A 24,873-nucleotide genomic window follows, 5' to 3' on the forward strand; every position below is an offset into this window, starting at 1 on the left:
AAACATCTGGAGGGCCAAGGTTGCCCATGCCTGGTCTATGTGTTAAGGAACCAAGGTACAGCCCCCAGCTGAGGTTACCTTATGGGCTATTTTAATTGAAGGAAACATAACTGTTATAGTGAATTACTGAGGGTTAGTATGTATAAAAGGGGATGCAACAGAGCCTCTCTATTCAGCATCATCTAGGCCTCAGCTGAAGTACTATGCCCAGATTCCATTATTCATAGACTTACTGTTGACATTTGGAGAAACCAACATTCTGGTTGAAATCTGAAGCTCTGGCACTTTCAAATCCTGCTAAACTGTGGCAGTCATATTGAAGTCTACCCCGCCCCCCCAGGATTACTTGAACTATCAAATTTTCCTCACAAAGTGAACAAGGAAGACCATGCCTCTGTATGAACCAAGCCTCTGAGCCATCAGAAGCTTATAAGAAGAGCCAAACTCACACAAGATGTTGTCTGCATGATGGAGGGTTGAGATCACTCCATTAAGGACAATGCTGGCATTTGAGAACAAATGGTGCCTGTGAAGTTCCTTTGAGATTATCAAAGTTCTTCAGCTGCCCCCTGGTCCTTAAAGCTAGGAGGAGCAGGTAGGACAGTTCTGCAGTGCTCTTTCCAGCAGTTAAAGGAAGACTGAACAGAATAGCGATTGTAGGGTGTACAGGCAGGCTTTCCCTTAACAATTTGCAAGTTTGGAATACGTTTCCAGCATTTTCAATTTAACTTGCTAGACCTGTAGGTCTCATGGTGTATGGAATGTTATTTTAACACTCAACACCTAAAGTAGATGTGAGCTTATAGTGTGTAAACATCAAGCAAAGCAAGCGTTTCCTAATGCCCTTGAGAACAGCCCAGAGGAGAACTTCACTGTAATGTTCTTGTTCCATTGAATACTAGATCATACTATTACCCAAAGAGGCTCTCCTATTATGAACGCATGTAATAGATAAAGGCAGAAAACTAAGCACAGTTCCACACATACATATACAATATATAAAGATAAACTATATTAATGATTCATTTCAATTATTAATATACATAGCTGGTATGCATGAAAAATGATTTTCATTTAAAGATCAGAGAAATTTTCTTCTACAAATTATTTTAAAATATGCAAGGTAATATTTGCGTACACCCATAAAATATGTGTTGCACCTTTTCACTTTTTCAGTTCACCATTTTGCAGCATCTTGTTCTCCCAGAGATATGTCATATAACTTTTCTATACACATCTCAAATTACATTTACCAGTAGCATTCAATCTGTGTTTACTTTCTGTTGGTGGTTCATGGTGTTAATATCATTGGCAAATAATTTTCAAGTGTATCAGCACTGGCAGTTTCCTGAAGAAAGTAGTTTTGGGCACAGTAGGAAGCAATATTTGTGTGAAAAAATATTTTTTAAAAAATGCAGACATCCATATATTTCAGAGAACAAAGTTTATGGATTATGTCATCATTGTTCCAATATTTTCCATTCTATTAAAAATGATGGTTTCTAGTATCCTTCTGTCCCATCGCCACTCCTGCTACTCACTCCATGTGTTATATATATAGCTGAGCTTCTGCAGAGTGGAGCATTTCTACTCATAGGCTCCCTACACAATTTAAAACCCTAAAAGATCAACATCCTGAGTTGTACATGAGCAAGCATCCCACTATAGAATCTCAGCTCCCAAAATGTGGAAGGCAGCAGAGAGAATGACAAAGGGGGTGGATGCAATTCCATAGACTATTTTGGCTCTTCTGTGGAATCTGTTGCCCCACCACACTGAAAAGAGCATAGAAGGGATTGATTTCTTTCTTTGAGGGTAAAAAGACGTGGATACTGAAAACTATGAAAAATCTTGTTCCTGGAAATGTGCTTCTGCACTGGGTGTAAAAGCAGCTTCCCAGAGAGTGTATGCCAACTGAAGCAAGGCTGGTGCTCAGTAGCCATTTCTGATATTTTAAATCACTATCAGTATGCACTGAATTCTATTAATTGTTTGAATAATTTGTTTGTTTGAAAAGTAGAACACAAATATCAAATCAAGTATCAAACCAATTCTGTCTCAAAGTCAGGTCTGAATCTGCACAGAAATCAGTTTTTTTCCAGGAGAGTCTGCAGCTTGACTGCCACCACCCTCTCAAGCCCCTTACCCAAAACTTACTAGTGCTGGCCAGCTACTTAAGGATGCAACGGAGGCAGCAAAATAAGCTGCTAGGTGTATGTGCTTGTTAATAGTTTCCATATTATCACCTGGTCACCATTTCCCAGCACTTTGTTAGCCACACACACACATATTCAATCATTCAAGATTTTTATGTCCTGCCCTTCCTCCAACCTGAAGCGAAGTATTAGAGCAAACAGTATGCAATACTACTTTTATTTTCTCTCCCCCCCTCAAAGTAGCACACCCCCATAAAAAAAATATACTGCACAGGAAGCTCCTTTGGGGTGGGGGAAGGTGCCAGATGAAGCACTCAACAGAGGGAAATGCTGCTCAGGAATACTTTAGTCCTGCTGTACGTGCACAAAACCAGGACAAAAAAATATGAATAAGAGGGCTAACTGGATCAGAGCCAAAGTGTTTTTAAGCACAGTCGGGAAAACAAGAAACTGCAGATTGAGATTCTGTTTTTCACAGGCTGTGTCATACTCTCTAACCATAATGAAATGAGACATTTATCTTTTGTAATCATTGACCCAATGTATTACAACTGTTTCTAATGATGTATTTCTTAAGCCTTGCAACATTTTCTGTGACCAAGGGCCACTGAACCTATTTGGTGTTCCTCAATCTTAATTTTATTCATAACTCAGCTATGCTGGAATGCAACTGTGCTTTCCTATGCACAATAAGTCATGCTGGAGTTGGAGGCACGACTCAAAACTGAGTACTTTCAAATGAAGAATAAGAATAATAATAGCCATTATTTGCGCACTAGACTGAAAACAAAAACAGAGTAAAGGCAGCTTTAACTTAGAAAGGTGATGCCCCAGATCTTAGGAACTATGAGCAGAGTTCCACTAATTGAACAGCAGTTTTCCACTTCCTTCTTTTAGGTGCTGTCTTCTGCAACCCCCCCAAAAAAACCATATCATTCAATTCAGCATAGACAGCTGAAGCTGCAGAAGAAAATAAGAAGTCAAACACACTCTTTCATTGCACAGCAGAAAGACTTTGAACTTGGCCCAGTAGAATAATGGCAGCCAAATCCAGCTTTGCCAGCACAAGTGTAACACACCACCTTCAACAGCCTTGCCACAACATTCCATATGAGCTACTATAGCTTCCAGGATTCCCAACACAGAGTGCACTGCAATAATCCAGCCTGGCAGCTACCAATACCTACAGTACTGTAGGCTAACGTATCCAAATCTAGGAACAGCCAAAGCTGCTACACTAGCAGTAGCTGGCAGGAATTACTATTAGCTACCAAAGCCACGTGGTCTCCAGTGACAGAGATAGAGCTGGGAGTACCCCCAACCCCAAGTTATGTATCTGCTCAGATAAAGTGCACTCACATCCAAAACAGGTGACTGACCTATTTCCTGGACCCAGTAACTACTTACTCACACAGCTTCTACCTTATCAAGATTCAAACTCAGATTATTGGCCATCATCCAGCCCACCACTGTGCCCAAGCATCATACTAGTTCCTGCACTGTCATACCTCATGGAGAACTAAGTTATACTGTCATCAACAGCGTGATGAGACCACACTCCAAATCCCCTAATAACCACTCCCAGCAGTTTCATATAGATGTCAAAAAGCATTAGGAATAAATTGGTGCCCTGCAGAACCTCACAACAGTGTAACACCCAGTGGGTCAAAGAACACTCGCCCAATGATGCTCTCTGGAACAGACCTTGGGGATGGGAACAGAACCACTGTAAAACAATGCCCACCCCACAGAGTCAGTCTAAAAGGATACCACAGCTCTTTGTATAAAAAGCCTCAAAGAGATTGAGAAGAAGAAGCAAGGTCGCACTTCCCTCTTTCTCTCACAACAATGAATGAATGAATGAATGAATGAATTTATTACGGTCATAGACCAGAAGAAAAGAAAAAAACATAAAAGGCAGCAATAATTTACAAGGGAATGATGGTGTCAATTAAAAGTTGTAAAATTATACATAAAAACAATACACATATACACACACACCCACCCACCCACACACACACACACACTCACATATGCACTACAGTATATGTATGGGCTTAAAAAAAGGGGGGGCTTATCCAGGGGTCAGATCTTTTACTTTTTTACAGCTAATGCCCTCCGCTTGATCGCGGCCGCAGAAAACTTGGCCACTTTCAGTGTTACTTCTGGGTTTTTATCTCCTAGTAGGATTTTCAGCCGCTGAGATTCAGATCGACCTGGAAATTTCTGAACTATAGGGGAGATAAACAGTAACCTGATATCCCCGTAAAGGTCGCAGTGTAACAGCACATGTGAAGCCGTTTCCACCTCCTTCAGACCACATGGGCAAACTCGTTCAGCATAGGGTGTGCCCTCGTATCTGCCCTTTAGTAAGGCAGATGGCAATACATCAAATCTGGTAAGGGTAAACGCCCGCCTATATTTTGCGATTTGTAGGTCCAGCAAATATGGGGTTGGATTAAACCCTTTTCCATAATCTTGGATAGCTGGATATTTATCTATCTTGCTCATATGGTCCTGAAGCTCTACATCTCCTATTCGCTGGCTCACCATCATTTTAGCCTTTTCAAAGCCTGAGGCTATGAGTTCTTGTGGGGAAAGCCCCAGGCCCCTCAATTTTTCATAAAGCGACAATCTCCATTTAGACTGGAACGGGTCTAGTAGAGTCAATGGAGCCACTCCCACTGGGAAAAATATGAGTTTTAGCCAGAAGTGAATCTTCAGGATCCAGATCCTGGCATTAATAGGGAGTTGGCCTACCTCCAGCCTAATGGCAGTGTTAGGGACACAGGTAGGTAACCCTAGTAGGGAGCGATAAAATTTAGTTTGTACAGATTCCAGGGACTTGAGTTTTTGACAATTAAATATCTGGGTGCCATACATCAATTGTGGAAGTATTTTTGCAACAAAGACCTGGGAGGCAGCAGGAACATATTGACCTCCTTTTCTGTAGAAGAATCTTATGATAGCTCTGGAAGATCTTTGCGCATTTACAATGGAATTCTTAATCTGATGGCACCAAGATCCCTTCTCATCAAAAATTATTCCAAGATATCTAAAAGATGTTACTTGCTCAATAGGTTGGTTATTAATTTTCCATTTATGTCGGAGTTTTCTCTTGGAGAACACCATAATTTTTGATTTAGTGTAATTTATTATTAGGTGTTCAGCTTCGCAATACTCTGTAAGAGCTCGTAAAAGTTTTCTTAGACCCACACAAGAGAAGGAAATAAGTGCCGCATCATCTGCGTACAAAAGGACCGGGATTGGTGTATTATTTAGATTTGGGGAATGAGTACTTGCTTCCTCCATCTTTCCGACTAAGGAGTTTATATAGAAGTTAAAAAGAATAGGGGCAAGAACACAGCCTTGCTTGACACCATGGGAACTTTGGATTTCCTTTGATAGGTTCCCATAACGGTCGCATCTAACACGGATCCGAGTATTTTCATGTAGTCTACGGATAAGAAGCAAAAGACGTCTATCAATGTTTGTGACATTTAGTTTTTCCCAAAGTCTGTGCCGGGGTATCGAGTCGAAGGCTGATTTGAAATCTATAAAGGCTACATAGAGAGAGCCTCCTTTCTTTGAGGTGTATTTCTCCACTAGATGTTGCAATACCAATCCTTGGTCTAGAGTTGATCTATGTGCCCTGAAACCAGCCTGGGCTTCCTTTAGGATGTGCTCCTGTTCCAGCCAGTCCGCAAACTTTTCACGTAAGTGAGTTGCATAAAGTTTGCTGATGATGCTTAAGAGACTGATTGGTCTGTAATTGGCTGGATCAAGTTTACAGCCTTTCTTGAATATGGGAACGATGATTGCCAATCCCCAGTCCTCTGGTATTATTGCTGTTTGATCTATGCTGGTGAAAAGGGTGGCAAGGACTGGGGCCCACCAGTCAATATTGGCTTTGAGAAGTTCAGGAGAGATGTTATCTGCTCCCGGGGCTTTTCTGTGTTTGAGAGCCTGAATAAGCCTCCTAATCTCCGCGACCGACACCGGAGGCCACTCATCACCTGCCGCACACTGTATTAGTGGCTGTGTCAAAGGCAGAGCTGAATATGAAGATTGGAAAAATGCCTCCCAAGTCCCTGCAGGTATAGTATACTCCACTTCTGAGGAAGTAGATCGCACTCCATTTGCTACCAGTCTCCAGAAGGTGGCCGAAACTCTCTCTCTGGATGCATCTATTAGGCATTTCCATTCTCTTTTCTGTGCCAGGAGTTTTTTGTTTTTGATCAAGATTTTATAATTTCGTTTATCTTCAAACCAGCCCGTGGGGAGTTGGGGTAAATTGGCAGATCTATAATTCTTGTATTTTTTCAGTAAATTTAGCTTCATATCCTGACATTCTTGATCAAACCAGGGTTTGGAGTTTTTATATACTGAGGATTGCCTACTTGGCCTGTTCCTTTTTTCCTTCAGGGAATCTTGAAGGAGTAAAATTAACTCCTGAAATAAATTTATCTTTAATTCATGGCTTGAGGAAGTTATAAGGTTTTCTCTCTTAGTGAGGAATTCCTTTGAGCATAGCCTACTTGAAATTTCCTTATGCAGTTCATCTGTCCATCTAATGCGCGAATATCTGAGCTCCAAAGCTGTAGGGCTCGAATGCTCGATTTTTTCAGCGCAGGATAAATCCTTTCCCGCAGCTACGAGTGCACTTAATGGCAGATGGTCACTGTCTAAGCGCTCCTCCACTTTGCATTCCAGAGCTTTGTTTTGAAGATCATACGACACGATTATGTAATCAATTGTGGAGGCGCCATTGTTAGATATAAATGTAAATTCTCCGACCTTCTCCCCCTCTGTACGGCCATTTAGTATAACCAAGTCCAACTTACTGACCAAGTGTAGTAGGCATAAGCCGGCATAATTGCAGCCTTTATCCTTTGAGATTCTAGCTGGTATTGGGAGGGTTTCCTCTATAATGGGGACTGTTTCGTGGAAATGGGCACACAAAGCCTCATCAGATTGTCCAGTTCTGGCATTTAGGTCGCCTGCCACCACCACAGAGGCATCAGGAAATTGATTTAGTAGTTTGTCAAGATACTGTTCTAACTGAGCCCAAGTATTTCTTATCAATCTTTTCTCTCTTTGTGGGGGTAGGTATGCATTAATCAGCAGCCAGCTGTGGGTTCTCCACTGTACTTGCACAGCTGTGGCCAGATGGTCTAGTGGGTCTAGTTTTTTAAATGTGGCCCTTAGCCTTGTTGAGATTAAAGTAACTAACCCACCTTTAACTCGCCCCCCTCTAGTACTTAAAAGACCTGGGAGGGAGAACGCAGAAAAACCGTTTAACTCCACTTCACTTGTGCTCCAGGTCTCCTGGAGAAACGCAATGTCATGTCTCTGGATATATTTAACAAAGGATTGGTCAGAAACCCTCTTTTGCCAACCTGCAATATTCCAAGTTAGCAAGGCAAGGTTGCACGTTGTCTTGCCAAAAATTGATCTTAGTCAATTTGCCTTTGAGAGATTTTTTGGGCCTATCTTTTTATCTGTTGGTTGGATTTCATTCATTTTGGCAATGTCCATAGATGTATTATCGCCCAGGTACTCAATGGAATCAGTTGAAGGGTGCAGCGTGCTAACATTAGTGATCAGTACTCCTTTTTTTGGCGAATCTACCTTGAAGTGTTCTATTTGACTGATACCAAGTTCATCCTCATCCAGGTATCTCATGCTGGTCCAAGAGCGCGTTGTGGTTGTCATAGGGATGGTTTCCTTCTTAGATGGTAGATTGTTGCTGTCCCTTACGCACTGTGTTAGATCTGTTGCTGTCAGGTTTATCTCTGCAGCTGCAGAGGTATTATAAGGGTAGTCTTTCGTGGTTGCCATAGGGATGGTTTCCTTCTTAGATGGTAGATTGTTGCTGTCCCTTACACACTGTGTTAGATCTGTTGTTAACAGGTTTATCTCCGCAATTGTAGAGGTATTATAAGAGTAATCTTTCATGGGGTCTGTCTTGGCTTTTTCAGAGAGGTTCTCTTTCTTCAATTGGTCCGTTGCCGGTTCTTTCTCTCTTACTTTTTCCTGAGCATTCATCTCTGTTAACTTATTTCTAAGGGTCTCCAATCTTCTCAAGATCTCAGATTGGGCAAAGAAAGGCAGCAATCCAAACTGATTTATTAATGCCTTTTCTTCTGGATAGAAGTTATCCATCCCCTCATTAGGCAATCTCATCTCCTGTCTTAGTTTCAAGGGCCCTTGCTCAGTATGTTCCAGTTTGTCTTTTGAGTGTCCTCTCTCCTCCTTTGGTTGACAAGTAAATCTTACCTCAGCTGTCGTAAACTCATCAGGGAACAATTTCAAACATGTGCTGTTTTCGAAAAATCTTGTTACCGCTATCCTTTTCTTTGACAGCAGATGTCTTGATCTATATATATATTTAGCCAAGTTTTGATCTTTGAAGGAGGCAATCACTCGCAGAGAATATCCATTGTAGAATATGAAATCTACTGAGGTAATGTCATTTAATTTTATTTTCCCTGGCAGCATATCATCTAAAATATTCACAAAATGCACCGAGCGTTCTTCCTGTGTAAGGAAGCCCTTTGGCTTCGGGTAGTTGAGAAAAGCTAGCTTCCTATCTGCCAACATCAGTTTCCATCCTTTATCCTGCGGCAAGTCTTGCCCTGCTACTGGCTCATCTTGAAATCTGCCATAATCAATAGTATGGGGTGAGTCTTCTTTAATATTTATGGATCCTTGGGGTTTCAGCATAGAGCACCCGGGTAGTGATTCCGTTTCCTCACTTGTTTTGTTTGGCAGCAATGATGTTTCTTTCAAAGACTTCAGCTGGATCTTTTTTCCTGGATCCACACTGTTGTTCTCTCTGCTGCCATGTATAGCAGGTTTGTTAGAGTTTGTTTTTGATTTTATTGGAATCAGCTTATATAGTCTTTTCCAGCATACTTTGCATGCACGTCGGTTTGTAACAGATTTCCTTGCAGTTTTTATGTTCTTACTTTTCTTTTTAGTTTCAGCTTTCTTCTTATGGGATCTCTTACTAATGCCTCGCTTCTTTTGATTTACTTCGATAGGAAATTCAGTTTTAGGGACAGATACATACAGCCCTATGTCCTTTCCTTGGTGTAAATGATTTTCCGCTGCTGATCCTTGTGTGCACTTGCTGGTTGCTGGTTGCTTTGTATATTCTGGCTCTTGAGGGGTGATTTGTGGATCAACACCATGAGGTTCTGAGCCTTTAGCTTGGAGGGGATAATTTTCCACTAATGTCAGGAGCAGCCCATTTGTTATTGTTAAGTATTTTTTCATAGCTGCCAAATCCAGATTTATAGAGAGCAGCCAGTCCTGAGGATAGCAGTCGTTGTTTTCCGTCTGGGAGCCCATAGATGAAGTCTGGGGTTTCTGGGAGTTTCGGGTTTCTTCCTGTAACTCTGAAGATAATATCTCAGCCAAGACTATTTCATGGGCCAGGCTCATTGTATTTCTATTTTGGTTGTTATTCTCCGTGTCCTGTATTCCTCTAGAGAAGGTTGAGTGATCTTGAGCAGCAGAGGGAAAAAGAAGAGCCTCATCCTGCTTCAACTCAGCCATCTCAGCCATCTTTTGCTCATTTCCATTTCCATTTCCATTCTCGTTGTCCCTTGTATGTAAAAAGTATTGCGTGATTTTACTCTGTTTCTCATAACACTCCTGGAGCAATGGACTTGTCACTATCCCCAGGTCCCTACGTTTCTTTCTAGTAAGTACCATTTGTAAATCTTTGTCCACCCAGCTATGGGCTAAGGTCCAAAATGAGGCAGGATTTGGGATAGCTGTTTGTAATTTGTAATTTGATAGCTTATAGTTCAGAGCGTAACACGGAGTTGGCAATAAATCAGCTGTCACCCGTTTTCCTTATTGTCGGTCAGACTTGAGGGCGCGGCATCGCGGGGAGCAAAACCCTCCGGACATCAAGATAACAAGGTAACAAGGTAGCAAAGGAGCTCTTTTTTTTTAGAAGCAACAAGCTAAAAGGACTATTAAACTACTTAAAAAACTCTGGAGGAGTTAAAATATATTATAAAGGGAGTTTCAAAGGTTGGCTCGGTGTCAAGCCTGTTTAAAAAGCAGATTTAGAACTTGCCTCAGATAACCTCCAGAACTCTGCAGCTAGTTCGGCGGCCATCTTTCCTCCCCCGGACATTAATCTCTCTCACAATGTGAGGGCGATCTGGCTGCGACATCTGTCACCCCATTGATCGCCAGGGTTGATTCGGCTGATCTGGCTGGCTAGGCGGGTGTCCCCTTCCTCCCTCACCGCTCCATGTGCGTCCCTCCCGAAGCTGCGCGCTCGGTGGAAGAGGACGACCATCCCAGATAGAAGGAGTGTACCGTTCTTCGGTCAAGGGTATACGATAGCTGCGCTCCCCTGCTAGAACCTCCAAACAAGCTCTCTCACAACAAAAGTCACACACCAGGGCAACCAAGACTGATTCTATCCCCAAACCAGTCCTGAACCTAGACTAGAATGGGTAGCTAATATCTTCCAATAAACTTTGCAGTAGTCCCACTACCCTCTACAAGTCCCTCCCCCAACATATATATTTGCAACTAGTTGGTCACTCTCGCAAACCATGAAGTTCAGGGTACAGAGTAGTACTTTCTTTTCTCCATCCTCAATCTTCACATTCAGCTTCATTGGATGTCCCCAAGTTCTAGAGTTATGAGAAGGGGAATTATCTATCAACTTTCTACATACCATACACTTCTATCATGTCAGTTCTAACTTGACTTCTCTCCAAATTCAAAAGCCTCAAATGCTGCAGCCTTTCTGCATAGAGGAGTTTCTCCATCCCACTAATCACGTTGTTTGCCCTTTTCTGAACCTTTTCCTGCTCTACAATATCCCTTTGAAAGTGAGACAAACTGAATTATACATAGTATTCCAAACACAGCTGCACCATAGTTTTGTTTAACACCATTATAGAATCATAGAATCATAGAGTTGGAATAGACCACAAGGGCCATCAAGTCCAACCCCCTGCCAAGCAGGAAACACCATCAGAGCACTCCTGACATATGGTTGTCAAGCCTCTGCTTAAAGACCTCCAAAGTAGGAGACTCCACCACACTCCTTGGCAGCAAATTCCACTGTCGAACAGTTCTTACTGTCAGGAAGTTCTTCCTAATGTTTAGGTGGAATCTTCTTTCTTGTAGTTTGGATCCATTGCTCCGTGTCCGCTTCTCTGGAGCAGCAGGAAACAACCTTTCTCCCTCCTCTATATGACATCCTTTTATATATTTGAACATGGCTATCATATCACCCCTTAACCTCCTCTTCTCCAGGCTAAACATGCCCAGCTCCCTTAGCCGTTCCTCATAAGGCATCATTTCCAGGCCTTTGACCATTTTGGTTGCCCTCCTCTGGACACGTTCCAGTTTGTCAGTGTCCTTCTTGAACTGTGGTGCCCAGAACTGGACACAGTACTCCAGGTGAGGTCTGACCAGAGCAGAATACAGTGGCACTATTACTTCCCTTGATCTAGATGCTATACTCCTATTGATGCAGCCCAGAATTGCATTGGCTTTTTTAGCTGCCGCGTCACACTGTTGGCTCATGTCAAGTTTGTGGTCAACCAAGACTCCTAGATCCTTTTCACATGTACTGCTCTCAAGCCAGGTGTCACCCATCTTGTATTTGTGCCTCTCATTTTTTTTGCCCAAGTGCAATACTTTACATTTCTCCCTGTTAAAGTTCATCTTGTTTGTTTTGGCCCAGTTCTCTAATCTGTCAAGGTCATTTTGAAGTGTGATCCTGTCCTCTGGGGTGTTAGCCACCCCTCCCAGTTTGGTGTCATCTGCAAATTTGATCAGGATGCCCTTGAGTCCATCATCCAAGTCGTTGATAAAGATGTTGAATAAGACCAGGGCCCAAGACAGAACCCTGTGGCACCCCACTAGTCACTCTTCTCCAGGATGAAGAGGAACCATTGATGAGCACCCTTTGGGTTCGGTCAGTCAGCCACTTACAAATCCACTGAGTGGTAGCATAGTCAAGACCGCATTTTACCAGCTTCTTTACAAGACCAGCTTCTTTATGATATTGGAAGTTTTATTTTCAATTCCTTTCCTAACAGTGCAGCCACACACTAGGTAAGCATCTTCACTGTATGACCCCATAAGTGTATATGTGAAATTTAAGACACCCCCCCGCAACTTGCATCACATTACTCTTGTTTACATTTTTAACAATGTGGACATATTGGACTCAATTCAAAGTTCCTTGCGTTAATGTCCTATTCCAAGCATGTATGCTGATGATTCCAAATGTACACGCCAAGCTTACCAACTCAAAGAAAATGGAAGTGACTTTTACAAAGGGGCCCCTCCCACTAGATTCTAGCCAATGTCTGCACAAATCAGTCAACTGGTTCTTTCCATGAAGAGAGAAGCCTGAAGTTAAATAATTTATCAGTGTGCCTTGGATGTCTAACAAAATCCAGGAGTACAAAAATAGTCTCAAGACATATAGAAAGAAAAAAGATTAATTGCTTCAAAACTACCAATAGCAAAACATCTGGATTATAGAAGTGTTGTTCTCTGCCACAAGTTTATATAGTATCATCTGCAGAGATGATTCAATACATTTTAGGTAGAAAATGCAAATGGCATCCCCACACCTACCCCATCAAGGTGGAAGAAGCAAGATTTAAGAAATTGCTGCCATCTAATGGAAACTCAAAAACTGTTGCTCAGTATGAAATTATGTTTGTGTAACTACAAAGTCTGTCCTTTTAGGGATTTTGTGACAATGTATCTTTATTCCAAGCCATGGTTGTGAAATTTCTCCTATCATGCCCCTTTAGAATTCGTCTGGGCACTTCAAAATCATTTTGATGGGGATGGTGAAAAACATGTATTTATTCTACAGAAAAATGAAATCCAAAGTGCTAATGTTCAACACAGTCCTACTTTAAAGTTTTTTTCTTATTTTGTAAGCTGCAGACCTGTACTACTGTATTCAGAAAGAAATATATTTTATTCTTGAGCATTCAGAACCACAGGCTATATGGGCAAATGTTAGGTTGTGCTTTTACCCTATTAAATACCTATATTTTTCTTTGAATCCCTGTTGAGTCATTGGAAAAACTATAATATCTATTAGACTTAAAGAAACCTGCAATTGATGTCTTATTTTAAACTTAGGATTGCTTGGGCAATTTGCCATCTGAATTTCCCTTCTGATTTTGGGGCTCCAAGTTACCTTATCTCACTTGCAGAACAGCGCCAATGAATTAACAACCCACCATTAACCAGACTTTGTTCATGCTGCTATACATGGCATGTGTAATTTGAAACATTTTAAAGTTCATAATTCTTACTGGTTACTGATGTGGACGTGCATAACTTCATCAGGATACCTTCCTGGCCAATGCCTTAATCAATATGTATAAATAAAAAATTCCTTCCAGTAGCACCTTAAAGACCAACTAAGTAAGGTGCTACTGGAAGGAATTTTTTATTTTGACTATGGCAGACCAACACGGCTACCTATCTACTACTGGAACCATGGAACGCTCAATATGTATATACACTTATGCACATCAGTAAGTGTAAAGAAAGAAACACCTGAAAGTTGCTGTACACGCACTAATTCCAAAAAGAAGTGTTCAAAACAAATTAAACTAGAGTTCAGACAGAGAAAAGCATAAGGCAGAACAACTCCTGGAATAATAGTGACACACAAACCATCCACTCATCCCCAGTTTTAATCAATTGAGTTCTCTTACTAAGTGGTGACATTTCCTATTGGAGCCACTTCAAACTAAGTTTCAGTTTTGTCCAATTTGCTTATATTTTTTAATCAAGGCAAGTTAACAGCTATCATTTAGATTTAAATGTTAACAGTCTTAATTGTTTAATTAAAAGCATAAGCCCTCCCTCCACACAACAAGATGTATTTAACAAAACATATCCATAATTATTTAGACATGTGTGAAAGATTTGTAGTTACATAATCTGTCATATTTTGCATAATTTGAAGTTACTGAATGAAGAACGAGCTAGACTGTTTTTTAGAACACTGAAGCAGAGCAGGTGTGGCTGAATAGCTAAGATTTGCTATTACCATGCTAGGCTTAGTCTTGTAATATGAGGAAATAGCACACAGACCTTAGTTTATTGAATATAAGAAGGAAGCAAAGTAAACCTGCATAGATAGAAAAATGAACATGTGATAAATGTGTTAAATTTTAGCTTAGGAAACATTATTACATAAGTAACAATGTCTGACAAGTCAGTAGAAAATACTGAGGAGGTTTATCAAACTATGAGCAACATATTAAAACAAATATGCAGTGTGTTCACACTACAACATCTGAACTCTGAAGGACCATAAAGTGACTGTTAAAAAAAAAAGGTTTAAAATCTTTTGAAAAAATATAGTTATTCAGGTTTGTCTTTCAGTTGTCATTTACCTTCTGAAATTCTCTAGAGACAAAGCATTTCCCCCCTAGCTTCTTGGAAAATTTGACACCACCTTAACTAGTGTTGCTCTACGCTGCAACCGTTAACAAAGGAGCTTGTATCAAAGACATATAATTAGTGTTTGGTTCTTTGATCGTAAGAGGTGCTGAAAATTGTAAGTCTTTATTAATAGCCACTTGCAAAATCAGACTTTAGATGCCATAATATCTCTAAATTAGGTTCTGTGAACTATCTAAAGATAAAATAACTCATTACTAAAAATATCTTTGTTTCTGAAGGAAATATAGTGATGTTTCTTCCACAAGAGAAAATGAAAGCATTTTAGCTCAAGGATTGTAAACTACTCAGACCATATAATTCAGAGATTCTGAATCATCTTCATGTGCGAGTTCACATCTTTTAAAATGTTTCCTCACAGGCATGGTCTTGCCAACTATACTGTGATTGGAAATTTAATCATAGCCAACTTGCATGTTTTTGCATACGTTAGCGTTCTAGTGAATTTTACAAAAGCTTTGCAAATTCTGTCCCTGATATTATTTCCTCTAGTCAATTTGTATCTCCAAGTGTGCCCTTTAAATGACAGCAAGCTCTTTGATCCAGTGGAAAAGGGAGAAGGCAATTTCCTTTTCTTCCGCAACCTCCAACACCACTCCAAAGGCTTCCACAAGCCTCCAGAGCAGATTTGATGGGGTGCAGGGGGCTGCAGAGGGAAGGCGGAATCAGAAAAGATTTCATTCCCTCCTCCTTTCTACTCATGGCAGCTTCCTCTGGAACAAAGAGCCTTCCATCAGAGAATGGATAAAACCCTTAGGGGAAAAAGTAATTCTACATACAGAACCATTATTACTAAATACGCCTTGCACCTGGACAAGAGATTGTTGCTCTCAAGTTAACACAAAACTAAAAAGAAAAACCCAAATCAATCTGGGTAACACTTGCAAAGAGAAGAGGAGTGTCCTGCAGCCAATCGGAAGCCGCGCCGGATGTTCGGCTTCCGAAAATCACTTGAAAACCGGAACATACAGTTCCGGGTTTCGATCGTTTGGGAGCCAATTTGTTTGGGAGCCAAGGCATTTGAGATCCAAGGTACGACTGTAAAATACAGCTAAAATGAAAAAACTAAAAACTTATTTAAGATAATTGTTAAAAATGATTAAACTATAATAGAATTAAAACAATATTTAAAGAGCAACATACCAATGAAGATCAACTGCTAGGGGCCAGTGATAGGTAAGGTCTATTTCATTCTTGTCTGTAAGCTTCCCAGCAGATTGCTGGACTCAATGGATCTTTGTTCTCAAGAGTAATGTTCTTGTGCTCATCCTTTTATATTAGCCAGTATGTTTGAGGATGGGGTATAGTGATGTACTGACACATGGTTCTCTCAAAATCTGCATCTGCTCTTAAACAACAGAACTTGGGCACATCTCTTAGAGAATGGACACATTTGAATGAAATCTTCATATGTTTCAGAGAAATGCAGTAAACAGAATATTTGAGATTCAGCATAGATTTATACTAGGTCACTAAAACTGCCATCCCAGCTGTTTATGGTTCTCCAGCTTTTCTGCAAGGACACTCTGCTTAGAAACAGCAGTTAGAGCCCCATTAAAAAAAGGCAGGTGCAGCAATCTGGTATTTAAAAAACAGCCAGAGAAGCCAGCAATGGAGAATACTCTTCCTATATTCTTACTAATTGTGAAAAACCCTTACTACTCTAGTCACACAGTGCATAGTGATTCGTAGACAGACAAGTTGCTATTTTGAGCTTTTGCACTCTCAGATTGATCCACAATATAGCTGTTCTCTTGAAACTGCAGCAATTGTGTAAGCCGCTTATTATTATTTTTTGAAATAGAAAATTTGAAAGACTGGCTATATGATGACAAGATGCCTCCTGCTTACAAGATTATAATATTTTGTCTATAAACACATGTTATTTTCTCATCTATCCCTTTATTTAAGATGAGTGGGTACAGTTTTGCATTACACAAGTACTACTGGAATTCCAAGAGTAAAAGAAAATGGTGCCAGTGGAACCAGATTTTTACTCCAGATACTTTAGGAATGTAGTAGTAAACTTAGAAACTTACTATTTGAGAGATAGAAGCGTCAATACCAATATCAAGAGGATTCAGAGATCTGCTTAAGCATGGCAGAATATCAAAGCATCAAATGAAGTCATATGATGGGATCTGAAGAGCTAAGTGAGCATGCCTAAGGTACTTCCACATGAATACCATGGGGGGTTGTTGTTTTTAGTAGTAGTAGTAGTATACCGCCCTTCATCTGAAGATCTCAGGGCAGTTCATAGCATAAAAATATAAAATAAAAACACAAATGTCATAATAAAAACAATAACAAAACAAACCGATAATCCTCCCAAACACATTTAAAAGGACATAGAATGGTTGAAGCCTGGTTGAAGAACATTTTTGCCTGGCACTAAGATGTATAATAAAAGTGCCAGGTGAGCCTCCCTGGGGAGAGTATTCCACAAGCAGGGAGCCACTGCAGAAAAGGCCCATTCTCTGTTGCCAGCCCCCAGTCCTCTTATGAAGGAGACACATGAAGTAGGGCCTCAGATGATGATTTCAGGGTTCAAGTAGATTCATATGGGGAGGGGCAGTCTTTGGGGTATTGCGGTCCTGAGCCACTTAAGGTTTTCTGGGTCAAAATCAGTGCTTTGAATTGGGCCTGGAAATTAATTGGTAGCCAGTGTAGTTGGGTGAGGATCGGTATGCTCAAACTGTCTTGCCCCAGTGAGCAACCTGGCCAGCAAATTCTGCACCAGCTGCACCTGTATTCAGAGTTAACCCCACATACAATATGTTGAAGTAATCTAAACTAGAGGTTACTATAGCACAGACAACAGAAGTTAAGCTACCCCTGTCCAGATAGGGGCACAGCTGGGCTACCAACTGAAGCTGATGGAAGGCACTCCACACCACTGAGGCCAGCAGCAACGGATCCAGAAGTACCCCCAAATTGTATACCTGCTCTTTTAAAGAAAGTGTAACCTCATCAAGAGCAGGCAAACTCCCATCTATCCAGTATAGGGAAACAGCCACTAACAGTGTCTCAGTCTTATCTGGATTAAGCTTCGTTATGTTGGCTCTAATCCAGTTCATTACTGAGGCAAAACAATGGTCAGCACATCCACTGCCATACCTGCAGATGTAAAGGAGAAGTAGAGCTGTGTCTCATCAGTATATTGCTGACAATGTAATCCAAAACTCCAGATAACCCCAATGTAAGGGGTGTGTGAGCATTTTAGTTCCCTGGCAAGCTCTAGTCAGCCCAGCTGCATTAGGATTGTAAAGGAAAGGCACTTTCTACTTTAGACTCTCAAAAAGCATTTCTTCACCTTACTTGGAACCTAAAATGACTACAAAAAAATTATCATTTCCTAAAATGAGTAATCAAACAAAAATAAAATTGAAAGGAATCTTGTTGAAGCTTATTCAGGAGTAAATTTACACATCAAAACTCCTTGAAAGGGTTTGCTCAGAACAAGAAGAGGGATGGGTGGCAAAAAGCCTCAAAGGGGGGGGGGGGTGGTCCATTCTAAAAGGAAACCAGAGGGTCTCAGCTGATCTTATGGAAATGCAGTCTTTCAATGAGCCCATGACCAATTAAATCCAATTCAAAACTTGACCGCAGATAGACAACTGCTGCACATGGAAGTTCCACTTTTGACAAACGATTAGCTTTTACTGGAAGGGATGCTCATCTTCCCTTTGGTCATACAGTCATAATACTTCCTAGGATTCTTTTGTATTCAAATGATATACTGCCTACTTTTTATGTGTTAATGTTTGTGTTTGTTAGTTTTGTATATATGTATTTATTTATGTATTTATGTGTATGTATGCAAACACTCATGGGGGGGGGTAGGGTGCCAAACTGGGTCTTTGACCCTGGTGACAGAAAGCCTAATTTCAGCCCTGATGAGGGAAAGTAAAGCCTAAATGGTTTGGGTCTTGACTATCTTAGGCAACGTCCTCTGTAATGTAAATATTCCCATGGAGGCCATGCTTCAGGTTCCATTGTATGGGGAGGTCTAGATTAGCCTTTTCAGGAGCAGATATGATGAAGTGAAATGAAACATTCAATCAGTCTTCTCTCTGGCAGCCTTCCAAAACCAGGATAAAATATTTTTCTACTTCATTTGACTCTTTTGAGTTTTGTTCTTTTTGCTTGTGTTTTTGTTTTTGCTTGTGTCTTATGGGCATTTAACTTATAATATTTAAAAATATCTTACTGGTCATTTTATAAATTGCTTTTGACGTTTATCAAAGAGCAGTATGGAAATATTTAAATCAAAGTAAACTAGCAAGCAGTACCAGCAGCAGGGGCAGCAGCAACTTTCACAGGGTCATACACCACAAGTGGGTTTGAGCCAAAAGACTGTTGGGAGCTAGGTCATTAAACCACTGCAACTCTCTGGAAAACCATCAAGATTCTTAGACCCAAGTAATTTTCTGCATTCTTTGTCATGCTCTACCCATCCCCAGTGGGACTGGGCCCTTGCGGATTTTGTTACCTGCTCTCCTCTCCACACCTATCCATACAAACATTTGGGAATCAACTTTAGCCTGCCTCTCTAACCAACAGTTCCTTAGAAGAATGTCACATTTCAGGACAGTTGCATCCATTTGCCTAGAAGCACCTTGATGGGAGCCTGAAAGTTGATGCAAAGGGACTTGCATTTCCAACACCTTGAGGTATTCTGCTGGGGATCTGAAAGGTGATACAAAGACAATCCTGGGAAAGTGTATTTGCCATGTAGCTCTTGCAATAAAAAGGAGCATGTACAACTGACACATTGGTCTCAAAGACTGTGTAGGAAGTATAAGAACTTAAGAGTTACAGTCATCTTTGAAGAAAGACCTCTACAGCACACCAAGGAGCAATATGGAGCCTTTATATCATCCTGCTCCATTCTCTGTGTTACTAGAATGGCCATTTAGTTAGGCAGAGAAACAATTGCTTGTAACTATATCCCTGCACAGCACGTAGTGTATGACTTGGAACTCCTCAATAAATGAAGTTATTACATATTTTGAAAACTGGAACCAATGCCTTAATTTCTATATCTTCCACCTCTGATCCTGATTTGCATTCATAACATGGCTAGGGTGACCTGTGTGAAACCTGGAGAGTCACTGCCAGTCAGTGGGTACAATACTGTGCTAGATGGATCAATAGACTGACTTACAATGAGGCACCTTCTTATGTTCCTGTGGAAGAGATTGTTGAGCAGGGTTTCATAATCTCACACATCCCTCTCATGAGAAATGAGCCAGGCTCTGCTGAGGAAGATGAACTTGAGGTTTCTCCCAAACCTAGAGGTAAAGACAAGGGACAAAATCCTATCCCTTTCCCAGCTCCAAGGTTGGGCTGAAGTCTGGGATTTGTGTCAGCTCTGTGCTTGCTGGGTGCAAGTGCAGAGCCCAACAAGCACTTACCTCCAAAGGTAGAGGTGTAAGGTTTATCTCTGCATTTGATAATTACCCCAAGCTTGGAGCACACTGCATTAATGGGAACTTGGGAGAACCTTTTAGGCACAGAAACAGGGTAACCCCCCCTTCCACTTCTGAACTGGGGGGGGGGGGGCGTGGTTATATTCTGCAGCCCTCCCCAGTTCCAAGTTTAGAGCTGGAGAGAAAATGATATATTTTCCAGGTTTGAGCTACATTTCAGAGAGGCAAGGGACAAAATCATGCCCCTTGGGTGAGGAAAGGCCCTGGCAACAACCTTTTTTCTTGGCCAATAAACATTTTGTGTGAATTTTAAATTTCAGTCAACTACTCAGCACAAAATTCTTGCAGGAACAGTTGTATTCCATAATTAATTCATGAGGAAACAACATTTCTTACATTATTCTTTTGACAGAGTGAATTACAGTAAAAGTGGGTGTGCAACTCAAGACTGCTCAAATGTGTACCAGTATACACAAGCACTATAGAATAATGGAGCAAAATAGACCTTTGGGTTCATTGAAACCAGTCCCCCTTCAGAAAATTCTTTCTTGAAACCATCCCTGACAGATGTTAACTCATCCTCTTCTAAAATATCTTATTTAATGCTGATATCTTAATAATTACTATGCCATATAGTTCTGATAGATCATAGTCCTAAAGGCCTCCCGTGCAGATGAAGAGAAATCATCAGATTACAGCATTGATTTCTGGTTTAGTTGTAATTTATTATTTCTTCATTTCAATAAGCAGCCAGTGAAATATGAGTGATACTATACAGCAATAAGTGAAGACTTGCTCAGAGCAACTCTCCCATATACCAATTAGCATTGTTCATGCAAAAGTTCCCCTGCCTTAGAGAAGGTACATAATCTGAATTTGACAGAAAATTACTCACTTTGTTTATGTCATGAAACTATTCAATCTTCTCACTAAAATCATGCATGTGATCATCCTCTTAACATCCAAGTATAAGTAGTACATTAAATAGCCAAAACAATTTGTACCCTTCCAATTGAGATCTTTTGTTAGGTCTTCAAAGGAACTTTAATAAGCCAAGATATGAACAAACTAACTGCTTGAGGTGAGGGTAGGAAGTACAGAAAACAAAGTGGGAGGAGGAATGAAACAGAGTATCCTGGAGAAGGGCATGGCTGGCTGACAAAATGAAAAGGAGCCCACCACACTGCAACATTTCTGTTAGTCTACTGTACAGACTATGCTAAAAACTTGTGCTACACACTCTCCAGAAAACTGAACATCTGGCTGGGAAAGGGCCACGGCTCAGTGGCAGAGAATCTGCTTTGCAACTTTAATCCCCAACATCTCTGGATAGGGCTGGGAGAGATTGCTGTCTGAAATTCTGGACAGCTGCTGCCAGTCAATATAGACAATACTAAAAGTTGGATCAATGATCTGACGCCTATATTACTATCAACATCCCGTATGGCAAATAGAAAAAGATCAAGAATGACACCTCAGGTTTGGAACACAGCATACAGAACTGAACTGGACACAGCCATGCACTGGGCAGAAATGCTTCAAAACAAGGGAAGTGATTTTTTTTAAATAATTCATTTATCTAAGGAAAAAGAAAACTAACATATGTCTCTATTGACCCAGTTAGGACACCCTGAACTCACCTAGCAATACTGTAAATCAAGCTGCACACTGAGCCAGGCAAAACAGTCCTTTCTTTCACAAGGCCTGGCCTTCTGCCCTACTAAATCTACACAGATGATACCATTCTGTACTATGCAGAAGCATTTTCCTGTCACCTACAACTCAAGTAATATTTCTATCATGAAACATTCCTTGAGTTGAACCAGCATCAACTACCTTTTCCCCATGACACCAACGGAAAGTGCACTGACAAACAACAAACATATTCTCAACAACACAGGAAGAATTCTGCATGGGCATCTCTAGATGCTTGTTAATTAGATTAGATTCTTACACTGAGTGCTACCACCATCATGCCCAAGCAAATGTAATCAACAAGCAGGATAATTTACCTCACTATCTCAGCTGTACAGAACATGATGCCATCCACACTCTCAGAAGCAATACTGAAGTCATAGTCAAAAGCATGCATGTGATATATGGCATGATCTGCAGGCAAAGCCCTTCTGCATTCTACATAAGACAAGCTAATCTCTACGCAAAATTATAAAGGTAAAGGACCCCTGACAGTTAAATCCAGTCGCGAACAACTCTGGGGTTGCGGCGCTCATCTCGCTTTACTGGCCGAGGGAGCCAACGTTTGTCTGCAGACAGTTTTTCCGGGTCATGTAGCTAGCATGTGGCCAGCGAAACCAGATGGAATGGAAGTTGTTGGAGGAATAATGATCTGTTGAGGTGTAACAGATGTGCACTGGGCAGTGGAAGGTGGATTGTGAGCATCCTAAGGAGAGCGACACTTTAAATATAATTATTACTTATTAAATTTACATACTTCCCCATACCCACAGGTCTCAGGGCAGTTCACAAGATAGCATCACAATATAAAAACACAAAATACATAACCAAAACAAAAACAAACCAATCACCACATCCATAAATCCCATCCAAAGTACCCAAATCAGAATGTAGTTTAGAGAGAAAATACTGTAGTTCTGTTTTACAGTTGAGTAACCATTCTAAAAAACCCCTCAGTCTTTACCATTATTTCTTCTAAAGCAAATCTCCTTAATGATTATGATAGGCAAGTGTCACACAAAGGCAATTACAGTTTCTTTGATAGTAGTTCTACAAATACTGTAGCTACACTGCCGCCTATAATAGTTCTAGAACAGGTCCTATTAACCTTTCAATTCAAGGGTTAAACATTTATATCAAACAGCACATTACAAAGAACCTACTCATAACTAACCTTCTAAATCCTCTACACAACTCACGCCGCATCAACATTTCATTTTTAATATATTTGTAGCCCTCTTCCAGTTGCAGCTACTGATTTTGTCTGTAAAAATGTTAACTCAATAGCCTCTTTAAATGTATGATAAATTATGTGTGGCAAATACAGTTCTATCTCAAAAGTACATTTCATATACTTTTTGGAAAGGGATGCTATGGACTAAGAAAATTAACAGCAGTTAATTCTGAAGAGCAATACACTTTGCTCTTTCTAAGAATAAACTTGAGGTGTTTAGAAAATCCTGTTCTGATAGAACATTTCTCCATGAACACTGTAAAATTAGGCAGAACACTAATTTTACTTTGTGCTGTGTGAAGTAGTACCTTCTTTTATCTGTCCTGTATCTTCTAACATTCAGCTTCATTGGGCGATTCTGCGTTCTATTACTATGATGAAGGGAGGAAAAAGTCCTCTGTCTACTTTCTCTACACCATGCATAACCTCATATATTCTATTGGATCCAACCAGTACTATTTTTCTAGAAAAAGAGGTGCCAGAACTCACCATGAATGCCTCCTTTGTTCTCTCATAATGGCAATGGGGCCTACCTGAAAGGTGCCAGAACTGAGTTCTGGTGAGTTCTGGCTGAAAAAAAGCCCAGGGTCCAACCCATGCTATTTTTCTAAACTAAAAAGCCCCTAATATTGTAACATTTACTCGCAGATGAGTTGCTCCAACCCAGGGGGATAAAAATCAATTTAAAAATAAAATAAAAATCAGATTTATTTTTTTAAATCAGATTTTTTTAAAAAATCAGATTTTTAAAATAAAATGCTTTTGGAGGAAAAATCTTTCTAAATATAGTCTTCAATTTAAGTTACATTATAGTCCAAATACTATTCATCAGGAAATAAGGATTTGTTTTAAGTTTTTCATGTGTGCTAAAACTCAGTCACTGGTGGCGCTGTGGTCTAAACCACAGAGCCTAGGGCTTGCCGATCAGAAGGTCGGCAGTTCGAATCCCCATGGCAGGGTGAGCTCCCATTGTTCGGTCCCAGCTCCTGCCCACCTAGCAGTTTGAAAGCACGTCAAAGTGCAAGTAGATAAACAGGTACTGCTCCAGTGGGAAGGTAAACGGTGTTTTCGTGCGCTGCACTGGTTTTGCCAGAAGCAGCTTAGTCATGCTGGCCACATGACCCGGAAGCTGTACGCCGGCTCCCTCGGCCAGTAAAGCAAGGTGAGCGCCGCAACCAAGTGTTGTCTGCGACTGCACCTAACGGAGAGGGGTCCCTTTACCTTTAAAACTCGGTCTAAGTAAAAAAAAAAAAAAAAAAAGTTTAACCACATCAGTTAACAAACATGGATACGTATGCTATAATGTTATTATTTTAGTTAAATAAATTGTTTAAATGGTTATTAAGGAAATGATTATTTTTCTCCTTCCAATAAAGTACAGCAGAAAAGTTGTCCAAATATAAACAGTTAACTTATTAAACCTCACCATAATTTCATAATTATCTGTCTATGTGTTTCTAGTAGTATAACCAAATCAGTAATTTTTGATGTAACTGTAAAAACTATTCTGAAAATTTATTATTCCAAAAATGAAACCTTCATATGGTTGTAAATATTAAGATTATACCAGCAAGAATGAGTCTTTCTGTAAAAAAAAAAGATTCAAATCAAGCCTTACTGACTAGTGATTTAAATTGATTTGATTTAAATCAAATCCGCCCTGCTCCAACCCCTTGATCTTTTCAGTCTGAACCTTTTCTGACACTACAATAGCCTTTTTGAGCTTAGGTGACCACAACTGTACAGAGTATTCCAAGTGTACCAAAAATTTGTATAATGCACCATAGATTTGTATAATGGCATTGGACACTGACAGTTTTCATAACATGGGATTCATACTTTTCACAGCTGCCACACACTG

General features: G+C 40.4%; 1 protein-coding gene across 39 annotated transcripts in view; it reads right to left on the reverse strand.

The window, feature by feature from the left end:
- GPHN (gephyrin) overlaps nt 1-24,873 on the reverse strand; it is a 239,996-nt gene that overhangs the window by 198,063 nt on the left and 17,060 nt on the right. The window lies entirely within an intron of this gene.

The sequence above is a fragment of the Podarcis liolepis genome (assembly GCF_965112155.1).
Source record: "Podarcis liolepis genome assembly, chromosome: 1".
Classification (NCBI taxonomy): Eukaryota; Metazoa; Chordata; class Lepidosauria; order Squamata; family Lacertidae; genus Podarcis; species Podarcis liolepis.